Raw genomic sequence first — 21774 nt, 5'->3', positions numbered from 1 at the left:
TGGTTTTTTAAATAAATTATCCAGTCTCCGCTATCCTGTTATGGCAGTGCAAACCAATTAAGACACTCCCCATCAACTTTTAAGCATAGTTGTCTCTTTTACCTTTTATAAATGACAAAAAGAATCCTCTTGATCTTTCAGATATTGCATTCCCTTTTCCTCCCTTCTGTAGCCAGATTTCTTCAGATTGCTTCTGAATTTTACCTCAATTTGGCATTTGATCCCCTGACTCTACCAAAATGGTTCTCATTTATGTCACCAATAATGTTCATTTCACTAAATTGAAGAGACAGTTTCATTATCCTCTTCTTTTTTTTTTAGACTGAGTATCACTCTGTCACCCAGGCTACAGTGCAGTGGCATCATCAAGGCTCACCACAACCTCAAACTCCTGGGCTCAATTGTCCTCAGCCTCCCAAGTAGCTGGGACTATAGGCGTGTGCCACTGTGACTGGCTAATTTTTTCTATTTTTGATAGAGATAGGGTCTCACTCTTGTCCAGGCTGATCTCAAACTGCTGACCTCAAGCAATCTTCCAGCCTTGGTCACCCAGAGTGCTAGGATTACAGGCGTGAGCCACCACACCTCACACCTGGCCCATCTCCTCTTCTTGAACTCTCAGCAGCTTTGGACACATCCTCCTTCTCAAACACTCTTTCTTTCAATTCTGTGAGACAAAGGTTTTTTTTTTTTTTTTTTTTTTTTTTTTGCATTTTCCCTACTTATCTGTTCATTCTTTTTCTATTTCCATTTTGGCCACAACCTCCTGTACCTAATCATTGGCTGATGGAGTTATGGTTTTACTTTTGGCCTTCTCTCCTCACAGTGTACATTCCTTGGCAATCCACCTCTTGCCCACATCCTTAATTACTGTCTCTAAACTAATGAATCCTGAAGATCTTTTCCTAGCCCAGATTATTTCTTTGTTTCATACCAAAATATCCATCCACCTACTTGGTACTTTTTCTTAAGTAGCTAAAAGTTACCTAAACAAAATATGTCCAGGAATATACTCACAATTACTCTGTATTCTACTCCTTCATCTTTTTCAAGAGAATGCCAGCATTAATGCCATCTGTGAGGGCTCCAACATTCACCTGTGGATGCAAGCTGGCAGCTAGGAATCCTCTTTGACCAATCTCCTTAATTCACTGTCCCAATTCCATTCAGCACTAAGCCCTTTCATATTTTACTTTTTTTTTTTTTTTTTTTTTTTTTTTGAGACAGAGTGTCACTTTGTTGCCCGGGCTAGAGTGAGTGCCGTGGCGTCAGCCTCGCTCACAGCAACCTCAAACTCCTGGGCTTAAGCGATCCTACTGCCTCAGCCTCCCGAGTAGCTGGGACTACAGGCATGTGCCACCATGCCCGGCTAATTTTTTCTATATATATTTTTAGTTGTCCAGATAGTTTATTTCTATTTTTAGTAGAGACGGGGTCTCGCTCAGGCTGGTCTCGAACTCCTGACCTTGAGCGATCCACCCGCCTCGGCCTCCCAGAGTGCTAGGATTACAGGCATGAGCCACCGCGCCCGGCCTCATATTTTACTTTTTAAATAATCACTCAGATATATCCACTCCTCATCATCTCTATTAACTTTAACCTAGTCTAAGCTAACACATGTACAATATTTGTATCCTACTTAATTGGCTCCAGGAATGTTGTCCCTCTGTCAGCCTCATATACAAGTCACATTCCTCCAGCATCAGGGCTTTTGGACATGCCTGAACACTCTCTTTTCGTCTTTCTTCATTAAACTCCTATAATCAAGGGTTATCTCTTCATGGACTCCTTCTTTGACCCTGCTGACTAGACCATGTTCCCCTCACGAAAGCGTGTGTTTCTCCTTCATGACACTTAGAGCAGTTGTAATTTAATACTTATTTGTCTGTTTGATTAATAACAATAGTACTTAGCTTCATGAAAAACACAGGATATACAATGCTAAGCCACTATATCCTTTGTGCTTAAATAAAGCCAGTTAGCAAAATGCTGGGGAAAAATATTTGTTGAATAAATACATGGAAAAGACTTAAAAATCACTTTAGTCTGTTTTAGAGAGGGATAGACTGAGTTCCAGAAAAGCAAATCACTGAAACCAAAACTTAAGTTCCATAATTCTAGTATTGGGACTAATTTGTGGCACAATATTATGTCTTTACATGTGAATTATGTTCTCTTTACACATTTATGGAAATCTGGGTGAAGTTGGTATCAATTATTTTAGTAGTGGTAACATTGGAAGACTTACAGGGAAAGTCTGCATTCAATACCTACTAAAATTAGTTAACTTTTATAGACAATGATGCATATCCAAACTTTTCTATCTAAATTCTTGTAGATGATGAAGCTTCTTGTGTGACATCAAATTTTCTACCTTGGATTGAACTAGAAACGTGTGCATGATGTGGGTACAAGAGATCCTAGCTACTTCTGAATTGGCCTGGCTAAATCAAGTGATAGCAAATCAAGTTATAGCAAGCCCTCTTTGTTAACCTCCTGTGGAAGCATGCTGGCCATTTGGTGATTTGTTGTCAGATTAATTACTGTGCATTCCCTTTTCACTCTGTGTTGCGAGGAACTACTAGCTGCTAGGCAGGGTCAGTCGATGGGAAGAGAAGACTGGAGAGCAAGAGGAAGGAGGCATTTAAGGTTATCCCTCCTTCTCTCATGTTAACTTAGGCAGCATCTCTGGCAGCAGTTATACTTCCTTCTTAACTATAGATCCTGGCAGATAACCTGTCCTTCAGTGGTCCCAGCTCCCAAAAGTACTGAATTCTGTGGTTTTTGCCCCCATTGTATGTCCCTGGCTATGGATCTCCAGTAAAATCAATTCCCTTTTCTTTAGCCCTGTTGGGTAATACTGGCTTTCCTGCTGTTGCTAGTCTGTGGGTTGCTTCATGATCTTTTGTTTGATTTTTCAGGTATACGAATATTTTTGTAACCATTGCCTGTGTTAAATTTCCTTTATTTGAAATACTTAAACTGATTTTGATTTTCCTGATTGGACCTTGAATGATACAATTATTTTGTATCAGGATTAGTTCCAGGAAATAGATCCCCAAGGAGGAATTCTGAGCTTAGATTGCTCGCTTCTTTTAGCTTGAACACAGTAAAGAATTTCTTTTAGGTGGAAAATGAGATACTATAATTATGTCTCATCAAATGACATCACAGTGACTTAAATTATTACCTGGTTTGTTTGGGATAATGTGCCAACTGAAAGGAAGGCTTTGGGGAAACAAGTAGCTGTTGCATTTGACTACAAAAATGGGATGGCTGCTTCTGATTCTTTTGGACTACATACAGAAAGAAAATGATAAGCCTAGAACTTTAAATTCTTAGCTCAAGGGACAGCCACAGAATCATAGAACTGCTTTGTCACTCTTAGAATATTTTTAATCAAGAAGAAAATCGTGATTGGGGATCAAAACCATTCCTTAAGAATTAAATAGAAGGATGGCCCCAAAAAGAATTACTTGATCTACATTACCAGAAAACTTTAGGTGTACTGACTAGAAAACTGTCTTGAATAAGTGCAGTAGAAAGTCTCAACCTCTCTCCTTCTTCCCAGACATGAGCCAGTTCACAGAGGCAGAGCCTAAGGAGGTTAGGTACCCTTGAAGAAGGATTCTGGGACATTGCTAAATGTGTGTGTGTATGTATATATATATATGTATGTATGTATATATATATATGTCTCAAATGTGTGTGTGTATACACACACACACACACACACACACACACACATCCCATAACTCATTCTCCAAGTGTTTCTTTAAAAGGTCTTGGAATTATTTATCAAAATTATTGTGCAAAGAGCAAAGAAAAAAATTCAGGAAATTTCAAGTTTTTTAGACATGGATTCTTAATTGATACTAATACTAGGTACCCCAAAAAGCAACTCTGGTCCAGTGATCAGAGTAGAAACTTATGGAAGTCAAATGGAGTTTTGGCCCCAATTCATCTCATATTGTACACAGCCTGGTGGTAATTTTTCTCAGCTCCCAAATGCAGAGTTAGAATAGACAAACCTGGAAACTGGCTGAATCCCTACATTATCTCCTTGACTCATGGAGTGATGGCTATTATATTATGAAGAGCCTAGTCAAATCCTCTGGAAGTTTATCTCCCAACTGAAGTGGTAAATCGAAAGTGATACTCGTAGGAATTACAGAGTGAAGTGCTACTAAATAAGATTTTCAGGATGCAGGTTATGGTTACTATCACATTCATGCTTGCTCCAGATTAAAGCTTATATAGCTATAAAAACTACTGAGAATTTTAATATGTTTAATTAAGTAGTAATTGGAATTGTAGCTGTGTTCCAGGTGCAACAACCCCTGGCACCTGGTATGCAACTATCGATCTGATAAATAATTTTATTTCCTATACAATGAACAAAGATTACAAAAAACCATTTGTTTTATTTGGAAGGGGCAGTAGTGTGCCTTCACTGTCTCACCACAGGGCCACAGCAACTCTATTACTCTCTGTAATAATATAATCAACAAAGGTGTTGATCATCTGCACATCTCAAACAATATCATGCTGTCAATACATTAATGACATTATGTTGATTGGTTCTTGTAAGCACCAAGTAGCAAGATAAACCCCGGTGGTCTGTAATTTTATTGAAAAACTTTCAATTTAATGTAAATGACAAATTCCTGTGCCTTGCATCTCTTGCGACAGAAAAAGGTAGACATAAACCTTGTGGGTCTTTATAGAATTTGGAGGCAACATAAACTATAATTGGTGAATTTTTCTGATCCGTATACTGTGTATCTCATATGATTACTAGTTTTTAGTAAGGCTCAGAGAAAGAGGAGACTCTGTTGCAGGTCTAGGCTTTCATATAAGTACAGGTTGTGCTGTCATTTGGAACTTAAGGTCTAGAAGATGCTGTTGTATTGTGGCAACCAAGGATGTATTAAGTCTCCTACAAATTAATCAGAAAAAAATCATAGCACAGGCCCTTAGGGTTTTGAAGTAAAGTCACATATTTCTCTACTGATGCAACTCACTTCTGGGCTCTAGAAATTGACTGCTTGACCATGGGACACCAAATGACCATGCCTTCTGAGCTGCCCCTCATGAATTAGGTAGTATCTAATTTACCAAGTCATAAAATTGGATTTGTGTAGTAGCAACACATCATCAAATGAAAGAATTATATGTGAAGTGGGTTTGAAAAGGTCTGGAAGGCACAAGTAAGGTACGTGAGTAGGTGTCACAGGTTCCTACATCTGCTGTGGGCCTCCTGGGGGTATTCCCATGACCAACTGATGGGAGACAAAATAACTCAAGGCTGGTTTACAAATGGGTCCGTACAATTTGCTGAAACCAACCAAAATGATTGCTGGTGTATTAAAAAACCACTTTAACCCTTAAAGAGAGTTGTTAAGGAAAATCCTATCAGTGGACTAACCTTCAGATGGTACATCTGAAGTTATTTTTTTTGCATAAAAGTAGGTATGACCTGAGGTATGGATCTATACTATCATGTTGATAGTGGCTATTAATTTGCCCTATCAGTGAGGAACTCACAACAAATATAATTGGAATATCAGTGATGAGGTTTGTGAGGCAGTATGTACGTAGATCCCATGTCATAGTGTGAGCATATTTGTGTTCCATGTGAATGTTCCTCAAAGGATATCTATGCAGAAGTATCTTTAATAATCAAGGGGATAAGGCAACACATTCTATGGATATCAGTTAGTCTCTTCTCTTAGCCACTCTTATGTTAGCTCAACAAAATGGCCCCTAATGGCAGGGAAGGAAACTTCGTATAGATGCAATGATATGGACTGTCCCTCTTTAATTCTGATATGGCTACCTGGTCCTAAACACTTAATCTATTAAAAGCAAATGCCAATATGAGCCTCAAATATGGTTCTATTCCACCATCAGGGGTCAAACCAGCCACCTGGGAGCAGTTTGATTATATTTGACTCCTCTCCCATCATGGGTCAAGGCAGAATTTGTACTTACTGGAATATATCCTAATTGGCTTTTAGTTGTTTTACATGCCTAAAATATTTTGCATGAACTACTACACATGGGCCTTATTCATTATGATGGCACCCCATACAATATTGCTTTTGACTGAGAAATTTATTTCACATCAAAAGAAGTGCCTGTAAAATTTGCAGTGTTATCCTTGTTTCTTCTCTTTCAAAAATAGATGGCCTTCCAGGATGGTATATCATCAACTGGAGACAGTTTCAACACTAGGTAGGAGACAGCATTCTATAAGATTAGGTTGCACTCCTATAAGATGCTGCATTTGCATTGAACTAGTGACAAATATATGCTCCTTTTTCTCCCATGGCTAGAATTTGCAAGTCTTGGTACCAAAGTGTAAGTAGGAGTGGACTCCTCATTAGAACAGCTAATGGCACATTTACATAATTTTTGTTTTCCATCTCTAGTCTCATTTAGGAGTCTTGGTTCCCTAAGGAGGATTATTTCCACCAGGGGACACAATATTGGATCCATTGATTTGGAGCTATTTTGGGCTATTCATTTGGCCATTAAGCCAATAGGCAGATGAGGGTGATTGGTTCTGGCTGGGTGATTAATTCTGCATACTAAGCGTAAATTGAGTTGCTTCTACACAACAGGAGTAGGCAGACACTCAGAGCCTGGAACTCAGACTCGGGATATTAATAGATTCACTAGAGTGTCTCTCAGTAATTTCATATCCAACAGTAAGTGTCAGTGGAAAATAATATTAACCTAATAAGAGCAAAAATCTAAACATGCAGACATTCCAGGAATAAATGTTTGGAAAATTAATTCTTTTACCAGTAAAAGAATTCTGACTCAAATCTGGCTTAGGGCAAGAATAACATTGTGTTTTAGGAAGGAAATAATAAATATCAACTATTTTCGTTCTTTGTTGATATCAAATATCAACAAAATAGAACAACTTTGGAAAGAAGCTTGGTAGTTTCTTAAACAGTTAAACATATTAATATTATAAGATGTGGCCATTACAGCTCTACATATTTACCCAAGAGTAAAGGAAGTATATGCCAACATGAGGACATGTAAGTGAATATTCATAGAAACTTTATTTGTGGTAGCCCCAAATTGCAAACAATTCAATGGTCAACAACAGATACATATACAACAAATTATGGTATATTGATGTAATAGAATACTACTCAACAATAAAAATAAGTGAATTATTGATAAACACAACAACATGTATGAGTATCAGAATAATGTTGTTGAATGAAAGAAGCCAGAAAAAGCACAGTATGATTTCATTTATATAGAATTCTAGAAAAGGCAACCTAACTTACACTAACAGAAGACTGGTGATTAATTGGGACTGTGTGTGGGAGTGGGACAGAGAGGGACCATAGGAGGGATTACCAAGGGCATAAGGAAATTTTGGGGAATGATGGTTTCATTGGTATATTCAAATGTCACAGCATATCAAGTTGCATACTTTATGCACTTTATTGATGTTGGTTGTAACTCAATAAAGCTGTTGAAAGGTATCATCTTTGCCTTATGGCCTGTTATAAACTATAGCAGCTGTGCATATTCCTTATATATTCATTATCCTGTTATTCCTCTTGTTTTCTTTGACTTACTGTTTTGTTTCAAAAATGTTGGCAGTGATTGCATTTAAAATTAGTTCAGAGTCAATGGACCAGTGATAACCTGAAGGGGAGGACTGCATATCATGCAGAGATACTCCACTTCGATATGGACGTGAGTATTAATGGGCCTCCACGTCTCTCCATTTGGGAAGAGGATGAGAACGTGTTCATTTACTGCAGGATAGCTGTTCTGAGGGTTCTGTGAAATGGGAGAATAAAATTGCCATGGTATGGGGGTTAAATATGAGCAGAGAGAGTGCAACAGAGAGAATGCTGAATAGCAAAAAAGATGGACTGTGAGGGCAGCTGATGTTTTCTCTCATATTCACTCTCTGTACTTCTCCAGCTCTGGTCTGTGTCACAAATAAATGCATTCCCATATGCCCTTGATTATTAACTCCTGGCTGTGCTTGATCAGTGGGAAGTAATGGGAAAATTGGAGAAAACGAAAGAAGCCAGTGTATTTCTTCCCCCCTCACTCTATCTGGTGGCATCTTTGAAGCATGTGCATCTCCTTTATGGTTCCAGCCCCTGTCAGAGTGTCCACTTTGCTCCATCTTCTATCCCTGTAAGGAGAAGTCCCTGCCATGGTCCTAGCTGTAGCCAGACTTCCCTGGCTGCTGGGTTCCCATAACACCACATAGTGGTTTTCTGCTGTTGCTAATTTCTGGATTGCCTCACTGTCAGTATTTGATTTCTTAACTTCTCCCTCACTTTGTAAACAATGGCCTGGATTAAATTCTCTTTGTTTGAAAAATAATTCCTTTTGTTTGAAATACTTAGAGTTGAAATACCTGGACCTAACTGATAGGAGAAGTGAACAAGCTGGGTAAACAAAGACAACACAGGTCATTTCAATTTCAGCTGAGGTTGTTTATCCCAAGTGGTACTGAACAAATGTGTTAATTCTCCTGGACGGGGCATTCCTGTCACACAGGGCCCTCACTAATATGATTTCTGCCTGTCTCTTCAACCTACGTACTGACACTTCCTGCCTTGCCCCGCAATTCAGCCATTCAGAATCTTTTGGACTTCCCCAGCTGGGCATTTTGCTCCTCCATGCTTCTGCCAGTTCTGGGAAAACACTACTTCTGAATGATCACTTTTCTTCTCAAAACTCCATTCAAATGCCTCTTGCAACGTGATGCCTTAAACTGACCCCTGATCACTCTGCTCTTCCTCCCTAACTCTATTCCATATACTGACATGTGTATTTATTCAAGCAAAACACCATGAGCTCCTTGAGGATAAGGAGCTGGTCATCTCTGTATCCTTCTACACATAAGACTCTCAAGTATTTGATGAATGAGTCACTGAAAAAATAATGGTGACGAGTAGGGTTTGTAGTAGATATTTCTTAAAGATCAACCCATTATCTTCCTGGTAGCAAGGTGAATACCTTCAGTCATTGAAAGTGTTTTGACAGCTGAAAATATTAAATAATAGCCTATGACCATAGCCTTGCTTCTTGTATAAAGCAGAGCTCATTTGGAAGACATCTGTACATCACTTGGGTTCTCCAACAAGATAAAGAAAAATGTAGTAGTCTGCCAGCAGCTTGCTTGTTTCATAGCTGCTTGTTTTCCAGCCCATAGGATATTGGCCATAATCCCAAGGAACAAACGTTGATCAGGCTGAAGTCGGGCAGGCTATGAAAATGGAATAAACAATGGCCCTCTGACAGGCTGGAATAAAGCATATTTAATGTCTTTGGAACTCACATTAACAATCATTCTAGGTTATTGTGCAGGCCTTCGTTTTCTATTTACTGGAGTACTGCAATTGCCTTCAGGGGATTGAAGCTACTGCCCTGGCAAAACAGCTCAATCATGCTGGCCCCACAATGATAGTGACATAACCAGAGCTGTGATCACCAGGAATTTTTTTCTCCTTTACTCTAAACCTAATGCATCATGAGCAGTTCTCCTGGGTAAGAGGTAAAAATGATTTGTAGAAAACTGTGAAGGCTAGGGGCCCAGTTTTCTACTATTGGAATGATGATTTATACTTCTTTATGATTCTGAAATGCTGCACTCTGAGAAGGTTTGCAGTTTTGTGCTTCTGCTGGTTTCAAACCAACCAGCATTAAGCCTATTGCATTAGCAGGGTAGATTTTCACCACCCCTGTCTCTCATCTCTGATAGCCACAGGCAGGGGTGGAGGTTGGAGAGACTTGCCCTCCCTTTTCTTTCCTGTGCAGCTGCGGTTCCACATAAGACACAGGTAAAAAAGTGCTGCATGGTAGGCCCCCTTCGGAAGCAGCCTTTCAGGCTTCTGATACTCATCAGCATTTCCGAGAGCCAATTGAAAAGTATGTTTTGGCTTTGCCAGGGGAGAAGGGGTGAAGGTCCGCTCAAAACATTTCTAGTGTCTGGGAAAGATTCAGTCTTGTGCCTGAGGCAAAGGGCATTAAAAAGAGAATCTCTGCTGTCACCTGCTTCAAATTGTTTTTGCCTGCAGAAAAGTGTCTATGTTGAAGAGAAAGGAGACCAGGGGAGGGAGGGCTGCCTTTTCACTCTAGGCAGCTGACAGAGGCAGGAGCATTTCATGTTTAGGAGATGAAACCTTTGGGGCTAAAAATAAGGGATGACGAAATGAGTTATTTCACCAAGCTCCGGTTGTCAAATTCTGCTCTCTCCTCTATTTACTAGGAATTTTTTCCTGTCCTGATGAAACACTCTATTCTCAATATGAATAATGTGCAATTATCCATATCTTGGGAAAATCGTAGAGGATTGGATTATACCTGTGTTCTCCAAATTGTTCTCCTTGAGGTAGGTATTTCAAAAGATAAAAGTTTCAATTGCCAGTAAGTTTAAGAGCAAAGACTTACAGTCCCTCTCTATTAGTTTCCCACACCATTGTAACAAATTATCACAATTATAGTAGCATAAAACCACACAAATTTTAAGAAATTCTGTGTGTCAGAAGTTCAAAATGGGTCTCACTAGGCTAAAATCAAGACATTGACAGGGCTGTGTTCCTTGTAGAAGATCTAGAGTACAATCCATTTTCTTGTCTTTTCCAGCTTCTAGAGTATCTACATTCCTTGGCTGGTAGCTTTTGAAGTACTCTGACCTCTGCTGTCATTGTCTCTCTGACCTTGACATTCCTGTCTCTTACGGGGACTCTTGTGATTACACTAGGCCCATCTGGATAATCTGGGACAACCTATAACATCTCCATCTCAAGATCCTCAACTTAATCACATCTTCAGCCCTCCTTTCCCACATAAGGTAACATAGTCACAGGTTTAGGGACCAGGATGTGAATGTCTTTGGGGGTTCATTATTCTGTCTAGTAGTCCCTCACTCACTGAAACTCACAATCCTTAACAACACATTAAAGGTTCTGCAAAGCCTTGTAAGGAATTATGTCTTATTTTCTTTAACCCAGAGGATCCCAAATCTATTTCTATTTTCTCTTTAATTCTAAGAATATCTGTTCTTTTATGGAACACAGCTTAAGAAATGAATAACTAAATAATTCCAGCTTTCAGAATTCAATACCTGTGACCTTATTTTCATATTTTAACCCATTCTTGTATATGTGGTAATAGGACAGAATTGGGTTCAAAATTTGTTCCTGTTCATAAGAATGCCTTCAGGCAAACCATTATAAAAATATCAAAACCTTCATAAAATGTGTTGGGGAGGATTTCTTCCTCCTTGATGTTGTGGAATAATTTCTGCAGTATATGCATCAGTTCTTCTTTGTAGGTCTGGTAGAATTTGGGTGTGAAACCATCTGGTCTGGGACTTTTTTTGGGGGGGGAAGGTTTTTTATTACTACTTCAGTTTTGGTACTTGACATTGGTCTGTTCAGGAATTCTATGTCTTCCTGATTGATCCTCGGGAGGCTGTGAGTTTCTATGAATTTGTCCATTTCCTCTAGGTTTTCAAGTTTATGTGCATAGAGACTTTTATAGTATTCAGAGATGATATTTTATATTTCTGTGGCATCGATTGTAATCTCTCCTTTTTCATTCCTAATTGAACTTATTAGAGTCTTTTCTTTTCTGCTTATGGTTAATCTAGCAAGAGGTGTATCAATTTTGCTTATCTTTCCAAAGAACCAACTTTTTGTTTTATTGATTTTTCATATAGTTCTTTTATTATCAATTTCATTTAATTCTGCTCTGATCTTGGTATTTCTTGTCTTCTGCTGGGTTTGGGATTGGTTTGCTCTCCCTTTTCCAGATCTTTGAGAAGCCAATATCACTCTGATTCCAAAGCAGGAAAAGACCCAACAACAACAATAAAAAAGAAAACTACAGACCAATATCCCACATGAATAAGGATGCAAAAATTCTCAATAAAATCCTAGTACAGCAAATTCAGCTCCTCATCTAAAAAATAATTCTTCACAATCAAATGGGCTTCATCCCAGAGATGCAGGGATGGTTCAACATATGCAAATCTATAAATGTAATTGATCACATAAATAGAAGTAAAAATGAAGAGCATATTATCCTCTCAATAGACACAGAAAAAGCATTTGACAAAATTCAGCACCCTTGTATGAAAAGAATGCCTAACAAAATAGCCATAGACAGGACTTACTTCAATATTATAAAAGCCATGTATGAGAAACCCACAGCCAATATCACACTGACTAGGGAAAAATTGAAAACATAACCACTTAGAACTGGTACCAGACAAGGTTGCTTTCTATCACCACTTCTATTCACCATAGTGCTGGAAGTCCTAGCCAGAGCAATCAGATAAGAGAAGGAAATCAAGGACATCCAAATGGGGACAGAAGAGGTTGAACTATCACTGTTTGGAGATGATATGATCTTATACCTAGAAAACCCCAAAGATTCTGCCAATAGGCTACTAGAATTGACAAATAAGTTCAGCAAAGTCTCAGATTACAAAATCAATGTACAGAAATCAGAAGCATTCCTATACTCCAACAACAGTCAAACTGAGAACTAAATCAAAGATTCAATACCTTTCACAATAGCAACAAAGAAAATAAAATCCCTAGAAATTATTTAACTAACGAGGTGAAGGACTTCCATAGGGAGAATTACAAAACCCTGAGGAAATAAATAGCAGAGGATTTAAACAGATGGAAAACCATACCATGCTCATAGATCAACAGAATCAACATTGTTAAAATGTCTATACTACCCAAGTGATCTACAGATTCAATGCAATACCTACTAAAATACCAATATCATTTTTTTCAGACCTAGAAAAAATAATTATGTGCTTCATATGGAAACAGAGAAGACCCCGTATAGCCAAAGTAACCTTAAGCAAAAAGAACAAACTGGGAGGCATCAATTTAGCAGACTTCAAACTATATTACAAGGCTATAGTAACCAAAACAGCATGGTACTGTCACAAGAATAGAGACATAGACCAATGGAACAGGACTGAGAACCCAGACATAAAACTATCCTCATATAGTCATCTGATTTTTGACAAAGCAAAGAAAAACATACACTGGGGAAAATAATCCCTATTCAATAAATAATCCCTATTCAATAAAAATTGGATAGCCATATGTAGAAGATTGAAACAGGATCTGCATCTCTCACCTCTCACAAAAATCAGCTCACAATAGGTAACAAACTTAAACCTAAGGCAGGAAACCATTAGAATTCTAGAAGAAAATCTTGGGAAAGCTCTTATAGATATTGGCCTAGGCAAAGAATTTATGAAGACCCCAAAAGCAATCACAGCAACAACAAAAATAAATAAATGGGACCTGATCAAATTAAAAAGATTCTGCACAGCCAAAGAAACTATCACTAGAGTGAATAGACAACCTACAGAATGGGAGAAAATATTTGCGTGCTATACATTTGATAATGGACTAATAAGTAGAATCTATATAGAACTCAAGAAAATGAGCAAAAAAAAAAAATCAAATAACCCCTTTAAAAAGTGGGCAAAGGACATGAACAGAAACTTTTCAAAAGAAGATAAACTAATGGCCAACAAACATGAAAAACTGCTCGACATCGCTAATCATCAGGGAAATGGAAATCAAAACCACAATGAGATACCACTGAACTCCAGTGAGAATGGCTTTCATCAAAAAGTCCAAAAACAACCAATGTTGACATGGATGCAGAGAAATATGAACACTCGTACACTGTTGGTGGGATGGCAAAACTAGTACAACCTCTATGGAAAGTAATAAGGAGATACCTCAAAGACATACAAGTAGAAATATCATTTGATCCAGCAATCCCATTATTGGGCATCTATCCAAAGGAAAAAGACATTCTATAGTAAAGACATCTGCACTGGAATGTTTATGTGTTTATAACAGCACAGTTAACAATTGAAAAGGTGTGGAAACAACTCAAGTGCCCATCAATACACAAGTGGATTAATAAAATGTGGTATATGTATACATGGAGTACTACTCAGCCATAAAAAATGCTGAACTGATACCTCTTATATTATCCTGGATGGAGCTGATGGCTCATTATTTGAAGTGAAGTATTACAAGAATGGACAAACAAGCACCACAGGTACTCACTGTCAAATTGGTACTAATTGATCAACACTATGTATACATATGGAAGTAACATTCATCAGGTGTTTGGTAGGTGGGAAAGGGGAAGTAGGGTTGGGGAAATGCACTCTTCATGGGTGCAGTGTGCACTGTCTGGGAGAGGGGCATGCTTGTAGCTCCAACTCAAGGAGTGCAAAGGCAATATATGTAACCTAAATATTTGTACCCCTGTAAAATTAGAAAGAAATTAGCCAGACAAGTAAAAATAGAAAAAAAAATTAGCCTGGCAAGATGGCACATGCCTGTAGTCTCAGCTGCTCAGGAGACTGAGGCAGAAGGATCACTTGAGCCCAGGAATTTTAGGTTGCTGTGAGTTAGGCTGATGCCATGGCACTCTGGCCCAGGTGACAGAGCGAGACTCCACCTAAAAAAAAAAAAAGAAAGAAAAGAAAAAAAAAAAAAAACCAGAAAGAAACTGTTTACCAGCTAAAATGAGATTTAATTGCTTTTTCCTCCTTCCTTTAAATCCTTTGATTAAAGCATCTTTGGGTTAAATATCACATTTCTTGCGATGGAGTTATGACCCAATGGCTGCTGCCTCTGTTACTCGGTTTGGGGGATGCCAGCGAAGAGGAAAGGAGGAGGAGGTGAAAGCACAAGTTCTCCCTTGAAGGGAAAGTGCACCTGAGTGTAAACGGCAGGTGTTGGAGCCATTCCTCTGTGCCACTCTCTACTGAGGTGAGGAAATGGCAGTGACTCAGTGGTGAAGGGAGAAGCCTGAGGTTACTGGGCATGGGGACATTAAAAAAGCTATGGTGACAATGGTCAGGGGACTGAGAAGCTGTGGAGTTCCAGAGTAAGTTAAGGGAAGAAAAACTTGAATTCTAGAAGACAAGCTTCCTACTCTGAAAATTTGCCTAAGGCCACCCTAAGTGCCCCTGAGCAGTAGCCGGAGACAGGTAGCAACTATTGATATTGTAGCTTGCTTCCCTTTAATCCTCCCCAGCTTCTCCAGGCCCTGTGTTCATTAGCAACTCCCTGGAGGTGCCCTGTCTGCTCGCCTGTCAAGGCCACTTTTGGCATCTGGAAAGGATTCGTAGGCAGTGGCAGCTCCCAGGCTTACTCAGCAGCCATGGGGTTTTTCATCCCTGTCCTCCTCTTGAGACTTTTTTTAAAAATTGCCTTAGGAAGCCAGTTACAGATAGTAGAAAGATGCGTTTTGGAGTCAGATGGTCAGATGGCCAGGGCTCCAGTCTCAACTCCAGCAATTATTTATGATGGCAGAATATTTAAGGCAATTTTTTTAAAGGTTTAAATACTGATTCCACCTAATCACACTACAGCACATGTTGAGAATGGTTCTGATGGGGAATTCCTTGTAAAGAAATACTGAAAATTAGGTCTTGGATTTTTCTGCCGGTGACTCTGGTACCAAAGAAGCAGGATTCAAACTCAAAATTATATATTTCAGCTAACTGAGAAGGTTAGCATAATGGCAAAGTTCTAGCAATTATTTACAGGGAGGTGGGTGAGGAGGGTTGTGTGGCTCTCACAGCAGCTCACTCTTCGTATTTCATCTGCTACACAAGCCCCAAAGGAGACAGGCAGATAGAGGTGTGGGCAGGCCCCTTTGGGGTTAGCACCCTGTCTCCCGGTTCCTTCTGTGGGGCCACTGTATAAAGTGGTTGCAACCACTTGTGAGAAGGAACTTAGGATGTAAGTTCTGCACTTTGTTTCATCATGATGAGAAATAAGAAGTCAGAGGATGACTGCTCTGAATGCTCCACAGTTTAATGAAATCAGATTTTGGCCAAATCTCTATTGAATTAGTATGGCAGATTAAAGATGGCCACACGTTCTTCAACAATCTTTTCATTGAGAGGAGGGATTCATTTATCTTCCCCTTGAATCTGGAATGGATGATGTCTGCTTTGACAAATACCACGTGGCAAAAGTGATGTTATTCAAGTTGCAAGTGTTTAGACAGAGGATTGCCAATTTCTCCCCTGTTCTTCTGAAGCCAGCTGCTATGCAGGAAGGAAGATTACCTTGAGACTATCATGTTGTGGGAAACCTGAGCCACATGAGTAAACCCTGGAGCATAAGATGCCATGTGGAGGGGGCTGGGGGAGAGAACGCATCAAGGAATTCTGAAGCTCCCAATATACAGTAAGGAGGCCATCTTGAAAGTGGATTCTCCAGACCCAGCCACCCTAGCTAAAGGTAGATCAGAGACCAACCACCCAGCCTAGTTCATTCAGAATTTCTGACTCACAAAATTGGAAGAAAAATGAAATGATTATTTTAAGCCATTCATTTTGGGGGTACTTTGTTTTGCAGTAATAGATAACTGATAAGTTAGTTTGTAATCCGGACTTTTTTTTTAGAGTTGTTTTATTCTTAGTTTCTTTTGATGCTTATCACACTCAAACTAAAAGAATATTGGATTTGCTCACATCTTGGTCAAAGCAGATAGGGGGTTAGTGTGTCCCCACGGACCAACCAGAGGCAGTGGCAAGGAGACGAAGGCAGCTTAGCTCCTCTGTCCTAGGACACCCTGCCACCACACTAAGGCTTCCTATTGCTTGAGTTGTATGGGATCTGAGCAGAAGCATTTGTTCACTAAACCTGGCTTATCCTTCTATCATCTTCCTTAATGCTCTTCCAAGTGATAGAGCAGAATCTGAATCTTATGCTATTCCTTCGGCTGGAAAGTCTTTCCCACTCTTTTTTTTTTTTTTTTTTTTTTAACCTGATCAGCTTTTACCTATCACATGAGACAGCTCCCCTGGGATTATGTAGGTGCTCTTCTTCCTCTGTGCTCCCATGGCAACCTGGGCTCACCTCTGTCACTTACGGTGCTATATTAAATCATCTGCCATAGTTTTGGTCACTTCCAGGAGTGGTGAATTTCCCAAAGGGAAGGAACATTTTACTGCTCACTTCAGTACCTACCACGTGTTTAGAAAAGGAACTTGGAACGTAGCTGCTCCATGAGAGTTTTCTTGCACAGAACTAGAAGGGATCATCTTGTGCAGAGGGTGTTTCTCTTGAGATTTCAAAACTGTGCTGTGGCCGTGGAGAACCTGCCTTTTGAAGACTAGGTAGGCTTTATCTGAAATCAAATTTTACTAGAGAGAATTAATTTTTATTTCCTTCTTCCTCATGGGCCTGGAAGTTTGTCTCTCTGCCTTTGTACGGCTGTGGCTTAGTGCCACACCGTGTGGAAGAATGACGTCAAGCTAAGTTGGACCTGCCTTCAGTCAGCTTTGCTCAGTGCTCTCACCCCACTTTGCTCTGTCCCTTTTCTCTAGCTCTCCTCTTCCACACTTCTCTCTTTCGTTGGACCCCAGTTTATTCCCTTTTTTCAGAATATAGCACAATGAGATAAGACTGGTCATTTGCTGCTGCTCTACTCCTTCAGTGGGTTTCAGACTATGCAGGAACCATCTCTCTGAGGTTTAGTCTCTGCCATCAGAGAGTGAAGACCAGAAGACTCTCTGGTCTTCATTTCTTCCACTGTGTTGGAGGCAGAATAATTAAATATTTCCAAGACCAGTTGATGGGCTAGATGTCAACCTGAAGTGAAATAGTAGATGTCAAAGCACTTTGCAAAGTGGACTGATATATAAATATTTGGTGTGTTGTGTGGGTTCAGCTGGCCTCTGCCTGTCACTATCTAATTGTGTAATTGACCCCCTACTACTCACCTAGTGTTGTTTCTGACCACAAATCTTTGAAACAATTAAAGTCTGCGTGTCAGATTTGTCTTCGAGGATTTCTAAGGCCTGCCACTGTGGCATTAATGGACAGAACCAGAGAGGCAGAAGCAGGGTTTGATGAATGTGCTATAATTGCTCTTTGGTATGACATAGTAATAGGAAAATTCATATAATTGACAATGTAAAGGCCCCTACTGTTAGCAGCTGCTTTAAATTTAATGGAGCAGAGATTGTTAATAGTCTTTTCTTCACAGGGGTCTTTCCTTTGGCAGCCATAGCACAGAGTAAGCGTGTCCCATCATCCACGCTTTCCCTCCAGGCCCACAACCCAGCCTCCTGGCGGAGGAAGATTACAGAGAATAGTTCCATTTGCACTGTTTTGCCATGTCTTAATTATCTCGTGGAACCATTGGTGTGTGGTATGTGGTATGTGGCATTCCCCCCGCCCCCCCCCCCGGTGGGACTGCTCCCAATGCAGCATGATGTTACAAGAAAGACAGTTCTGGAACTGAACCAGGGATATGCCACTTACTAGCTGCAGATCTTGGACAAGTTACTTAACCTCTCTGAACTGCAGTCTTTTCTAGAAAATATGAAAACTAAAACCTACTTATTGTAAAATGGCCAGCATGGGGCATGGGAAGTATTTATTAAACATCAGTTTCCTATTTTCTCTATGGTATAGTATAGCATATTATACACAGGGCATGGGGTGTATTTATTGAACATCAGCTTCCCATTTCCTCTATACTATGCCAGGCCTCTCAAATTAGCTAAGTCCTTCTCTATCAGTTGCTTGTTTTCACTCTCTCGTTTGTCACTTTTCTCAAAAAAAAAAAAAAAAAAAAAGACACATAAAGCAATCTGACTTTGAACTATAAAATTCCTTAGAGCTATTTCCCCGCACCCTTTTATTTTTACAAGAGCTACCTCGCTTTACAAACCCAATACAACCACCAGGGTTTCTTATGTTATAAGACAACTGCAGAAGGCTTGGCATAAGTAGTCCTATTGCTGGAAACTGTGGGTCATTACTATTGGGTTAGGTTTATTGGCATAAGACTGATTCACAGGTGCAAGTCAAAGCCAGAGTAAGCATACGTAATTCCACTTTGACATTGATGCGTGTCTTTTAAATGAAAAATATCAGATTATAAAAGTGTGTGTCTGAGTGTGTACGTGTCTGAAAGAAAGAGAGGAAACTGGGCAGGGAGAAGACAGGGAGAGAGATGAGATTTCTCCTGGAGCTCAGGTGCCTGCAGGAAGAAACATGCTTAATGCAGTTTCTTGCTAGGCCTACTCTAATTGTTCCCCTTGGCTGCAGATAAAGCTTATTTTTTGTGTGTGCCTGTCACCAGCTTTCTCCAGGTAAACCAAAGCCACAGGTGCTGAGTCAATTCTCTCTGCAATCACTCAGACATTTTCTTGTATAGCAATGTCACAATTAGTATTAACTGGGGAATTACATCATCTATCCTGCTAACAGATGGACATTAGGATGTGCCCAAATTGGACCAATAGAATATTTATAAACAGCTGCTGTAATGATTCAGAAGGAATACTGCAGTTTCCTAACCCTCTCCTAGAAGAATTCTCCTGAGAAGGAACTAGGTATATCTATTTTGTTTAATCTGTGGGTTCTCTTCTAAGTCTGAGCTTCTCCCTTACTGACTCCTTCATGTGTGTGCTACTGAAACTAACCATCATTTATAAGCACTATTGATTTTTTTTTCATGTCTCCCAGTTACCTTTAATCAGAATATTCTGTCACCAGAAAATCTTCCATTGGAAGATTTTATTTGACATAAAAGCTATTAATGTCTGGCTTTAAACACTCTACCTGACTGTCATGTTCTAATGTGCCCTCTGATATTGCACACTGCACCATATACACTATTTACAACTCTCAGAAGCATGTTTTTCCATAGAAAACTTCAGATTTACAGAGAGAGGAAGAGAGATTTCACGCCATCATTGATACTTGCTTTCATTTTTTCTTTTCACAATTTTTTAATAAGTTGTTATCTGGAAACAGTACTAGGTGGCAATAAGATATTATTCAACAAAGAAAAGAAGATCAAAACATGCCATGCATTGCAGGACAAATAGAAGTTGTGTGGCTGCTTAGGTGTGTGCATGCATTTATAAAATGGGTACCATCTCTGAGAAGGCAGTCATTGCCCTGAATTTATGAGCACTTGGAGATATATACATATATTTCTGATGAATTGAGCTTTGTCAATAATCAACTTAGACCATAACTTTATGAACATTTTAAGGAATTATGTATGTCTGTCAAATGTTTGTGCTGTTGACAAAATATAGGATGTCCCACCCACATTGTTAGTCACACCCCTCCTTAAATGTGCAATCTTGCATGTTCTCCAATCAGGGCCATCTTCATAAGGGTGGGACCTGTGTAGTCACCAGGGCTCAGGCTCAGAAAGGCCCCATGTTTGGTTTGATGTTCTGCTCTCACCATCCTGAAATTCTTAATAATTTTTGAACGTGGGACTCAACATTTTCGTTTTGCACTGGAGCCTGCAAATTGTGTAGCTGGTCCTGACTCCATGGCACATGTATTTCCTGCTCATGCACCTGTTTTACAGTAGGAAAGGTTCTCTCCCAACATGCACAAATATGCGCATCACATAAGTTCATGATAAATACATATATGCACACATATAGACACATACACATTCATCACACATACATTTACAATTATTTTTCTAGAATTATGGACCTAAAGAATTCTAGCAGGGACTTCCTGTTCAACACTTGGGCTGCAGAACACTATAGGATGAATTTCTTTATAAAAATAAGTTTTTGATTTGCTTTTTAGCCTTAATAATAACAACATGAACATCATTAATTGAGTGTTACTCTTCTAAGTTCTTTAAATTAGCTTATGCAATCCTTAAAAATCCTTATGGGGTTGTTACTTTTATAATTTTTTTAATAGATTGGGAAACTGAAGCTTAAAGAATTATTAAATCATTTGCCTGTGATTTCATAGCCTGTCTGATGCCTGTGTCTAAGCACTAGATTGTACTAGAGAGCTTATCCCAGTCAAGACAGTTGGTCTTTTGTATCCAGAGTTAGTCACTCATTGGCTGAGGTCCACCCCAGAGGGTGACAAGGCATAGTCCACTGGTCAGGGCAGCTCCCGTTTGGACAGAGGCAATTCTCTGGAGATGGGGGCAGCCACGAGTTGTTATAGATTGATAGTCACATGTACAATGCCTGGTAGAAGTAATCTGATTGGGGAAACACTAGCGTTCATTACTAAAAACTTGCATCTCTCTTCACTTTTCCATATTAAGTTTATGCCTTCTAAAGGCAACGTCTTTAGGATTTTGGTTGGTTATTTTTAGGAAAACTTATAAGAGGGTTAGTCGAACAAACTATAGTTTGGTTGCTGCAGTTGGTTGCAAGCACCTCTTTAAGTAAATTGTGTTTGTCTGAGACAGCTTTGGTGGATCAGACACTCTGTCCGTCCTTGGATAGCTGTGCTGGCTACGGCAGGGGGACAAGAAAGGCAAAGCCACACCTGGAAGATGTGTCGATTCCAATCAATGATGAATTGCTGCTACTACCAGGGGAAAGAAGGCCAAAAACATCAACTTGCTATAAGTGACAAGCTTATAGTGCTTGGTTTCCTTGAGGAGTGGTACTCTTCTAAGGTCTCGGTATTATTCTCTTTTGCTGAGAGGTGGAATATTCAAGGTGGGGGGAGCTGTACTAGTATTGGTGAGGGGCTGTATGGCTCATGAGCAGCCTCCATCCTTGCCATCATAGCCATTTTCCTTATGTGTCTGTGTGCAAGCACTGGGGGTGGTCAAAGACAAATGTTAGAAGACATCTACTGGCCAAGCCATGTAGTCCACTGGGTGGTTTAATGCCCCTTCTGTAGTGGATGCTCTCTGGTCAGCATTAACGTAGGATACAAAGAT

At 39.6% G+C, this 21774-nt stretch overlaps 1 long non-coding RNA gene across 7 annotated transcripts in view; it reads left to right on the top strand.

Moving 5' to 3' along the window:
• LOC123645805 overlaps nucleotides 1-21449 on the top strand; it is a 112443-nt gene extending 90994 nt beyond the window's left edge. For 6 of the 7 annotated variants that reach the window (XR_006737706.1, XR_006737708.1, XR_006737704.1 and 3 more), the window contains 3 exons: nucleotides 7636-7731; nucleotides 10271-10393; nucleotides 21292-21449. This is a non-coding gene — a long non-coding RNA (uncharacterized LOC123645805). Of the gene's footprint in view, nucleotides 1-7635; nucleotides 7732-10270; nucleotides 10394-18075; nucleotides 18270-21291 lie in introns of those variants that run through there. The other variant, XR_006737710.1, reaches the window with a different exon arrangement.
• The last annotated feature ends 325 nt before the right edge of the window (nucleotides 21450-21774 follow it).

This window comes from Lemur catta, chromosome 10 (genome assembly GCF_020740605.2).
Source record: "Lemur catta isolate mLemCat1 chromosome 10, mLemCat1.pri, whole genome shotgun sequence".
Taxonomy (NCBI): domain Eukaryota; kingdom Metazoa; phylum Chordata; class Mammalia; order Primates; family Lemuridae; genus Lemur; species Lemur catta.
The sequence above is the reverse complement of the archived record's forward strand: the minus strand, read 5'-3'. Positions and strand labels throughout refer to the sequence as shown.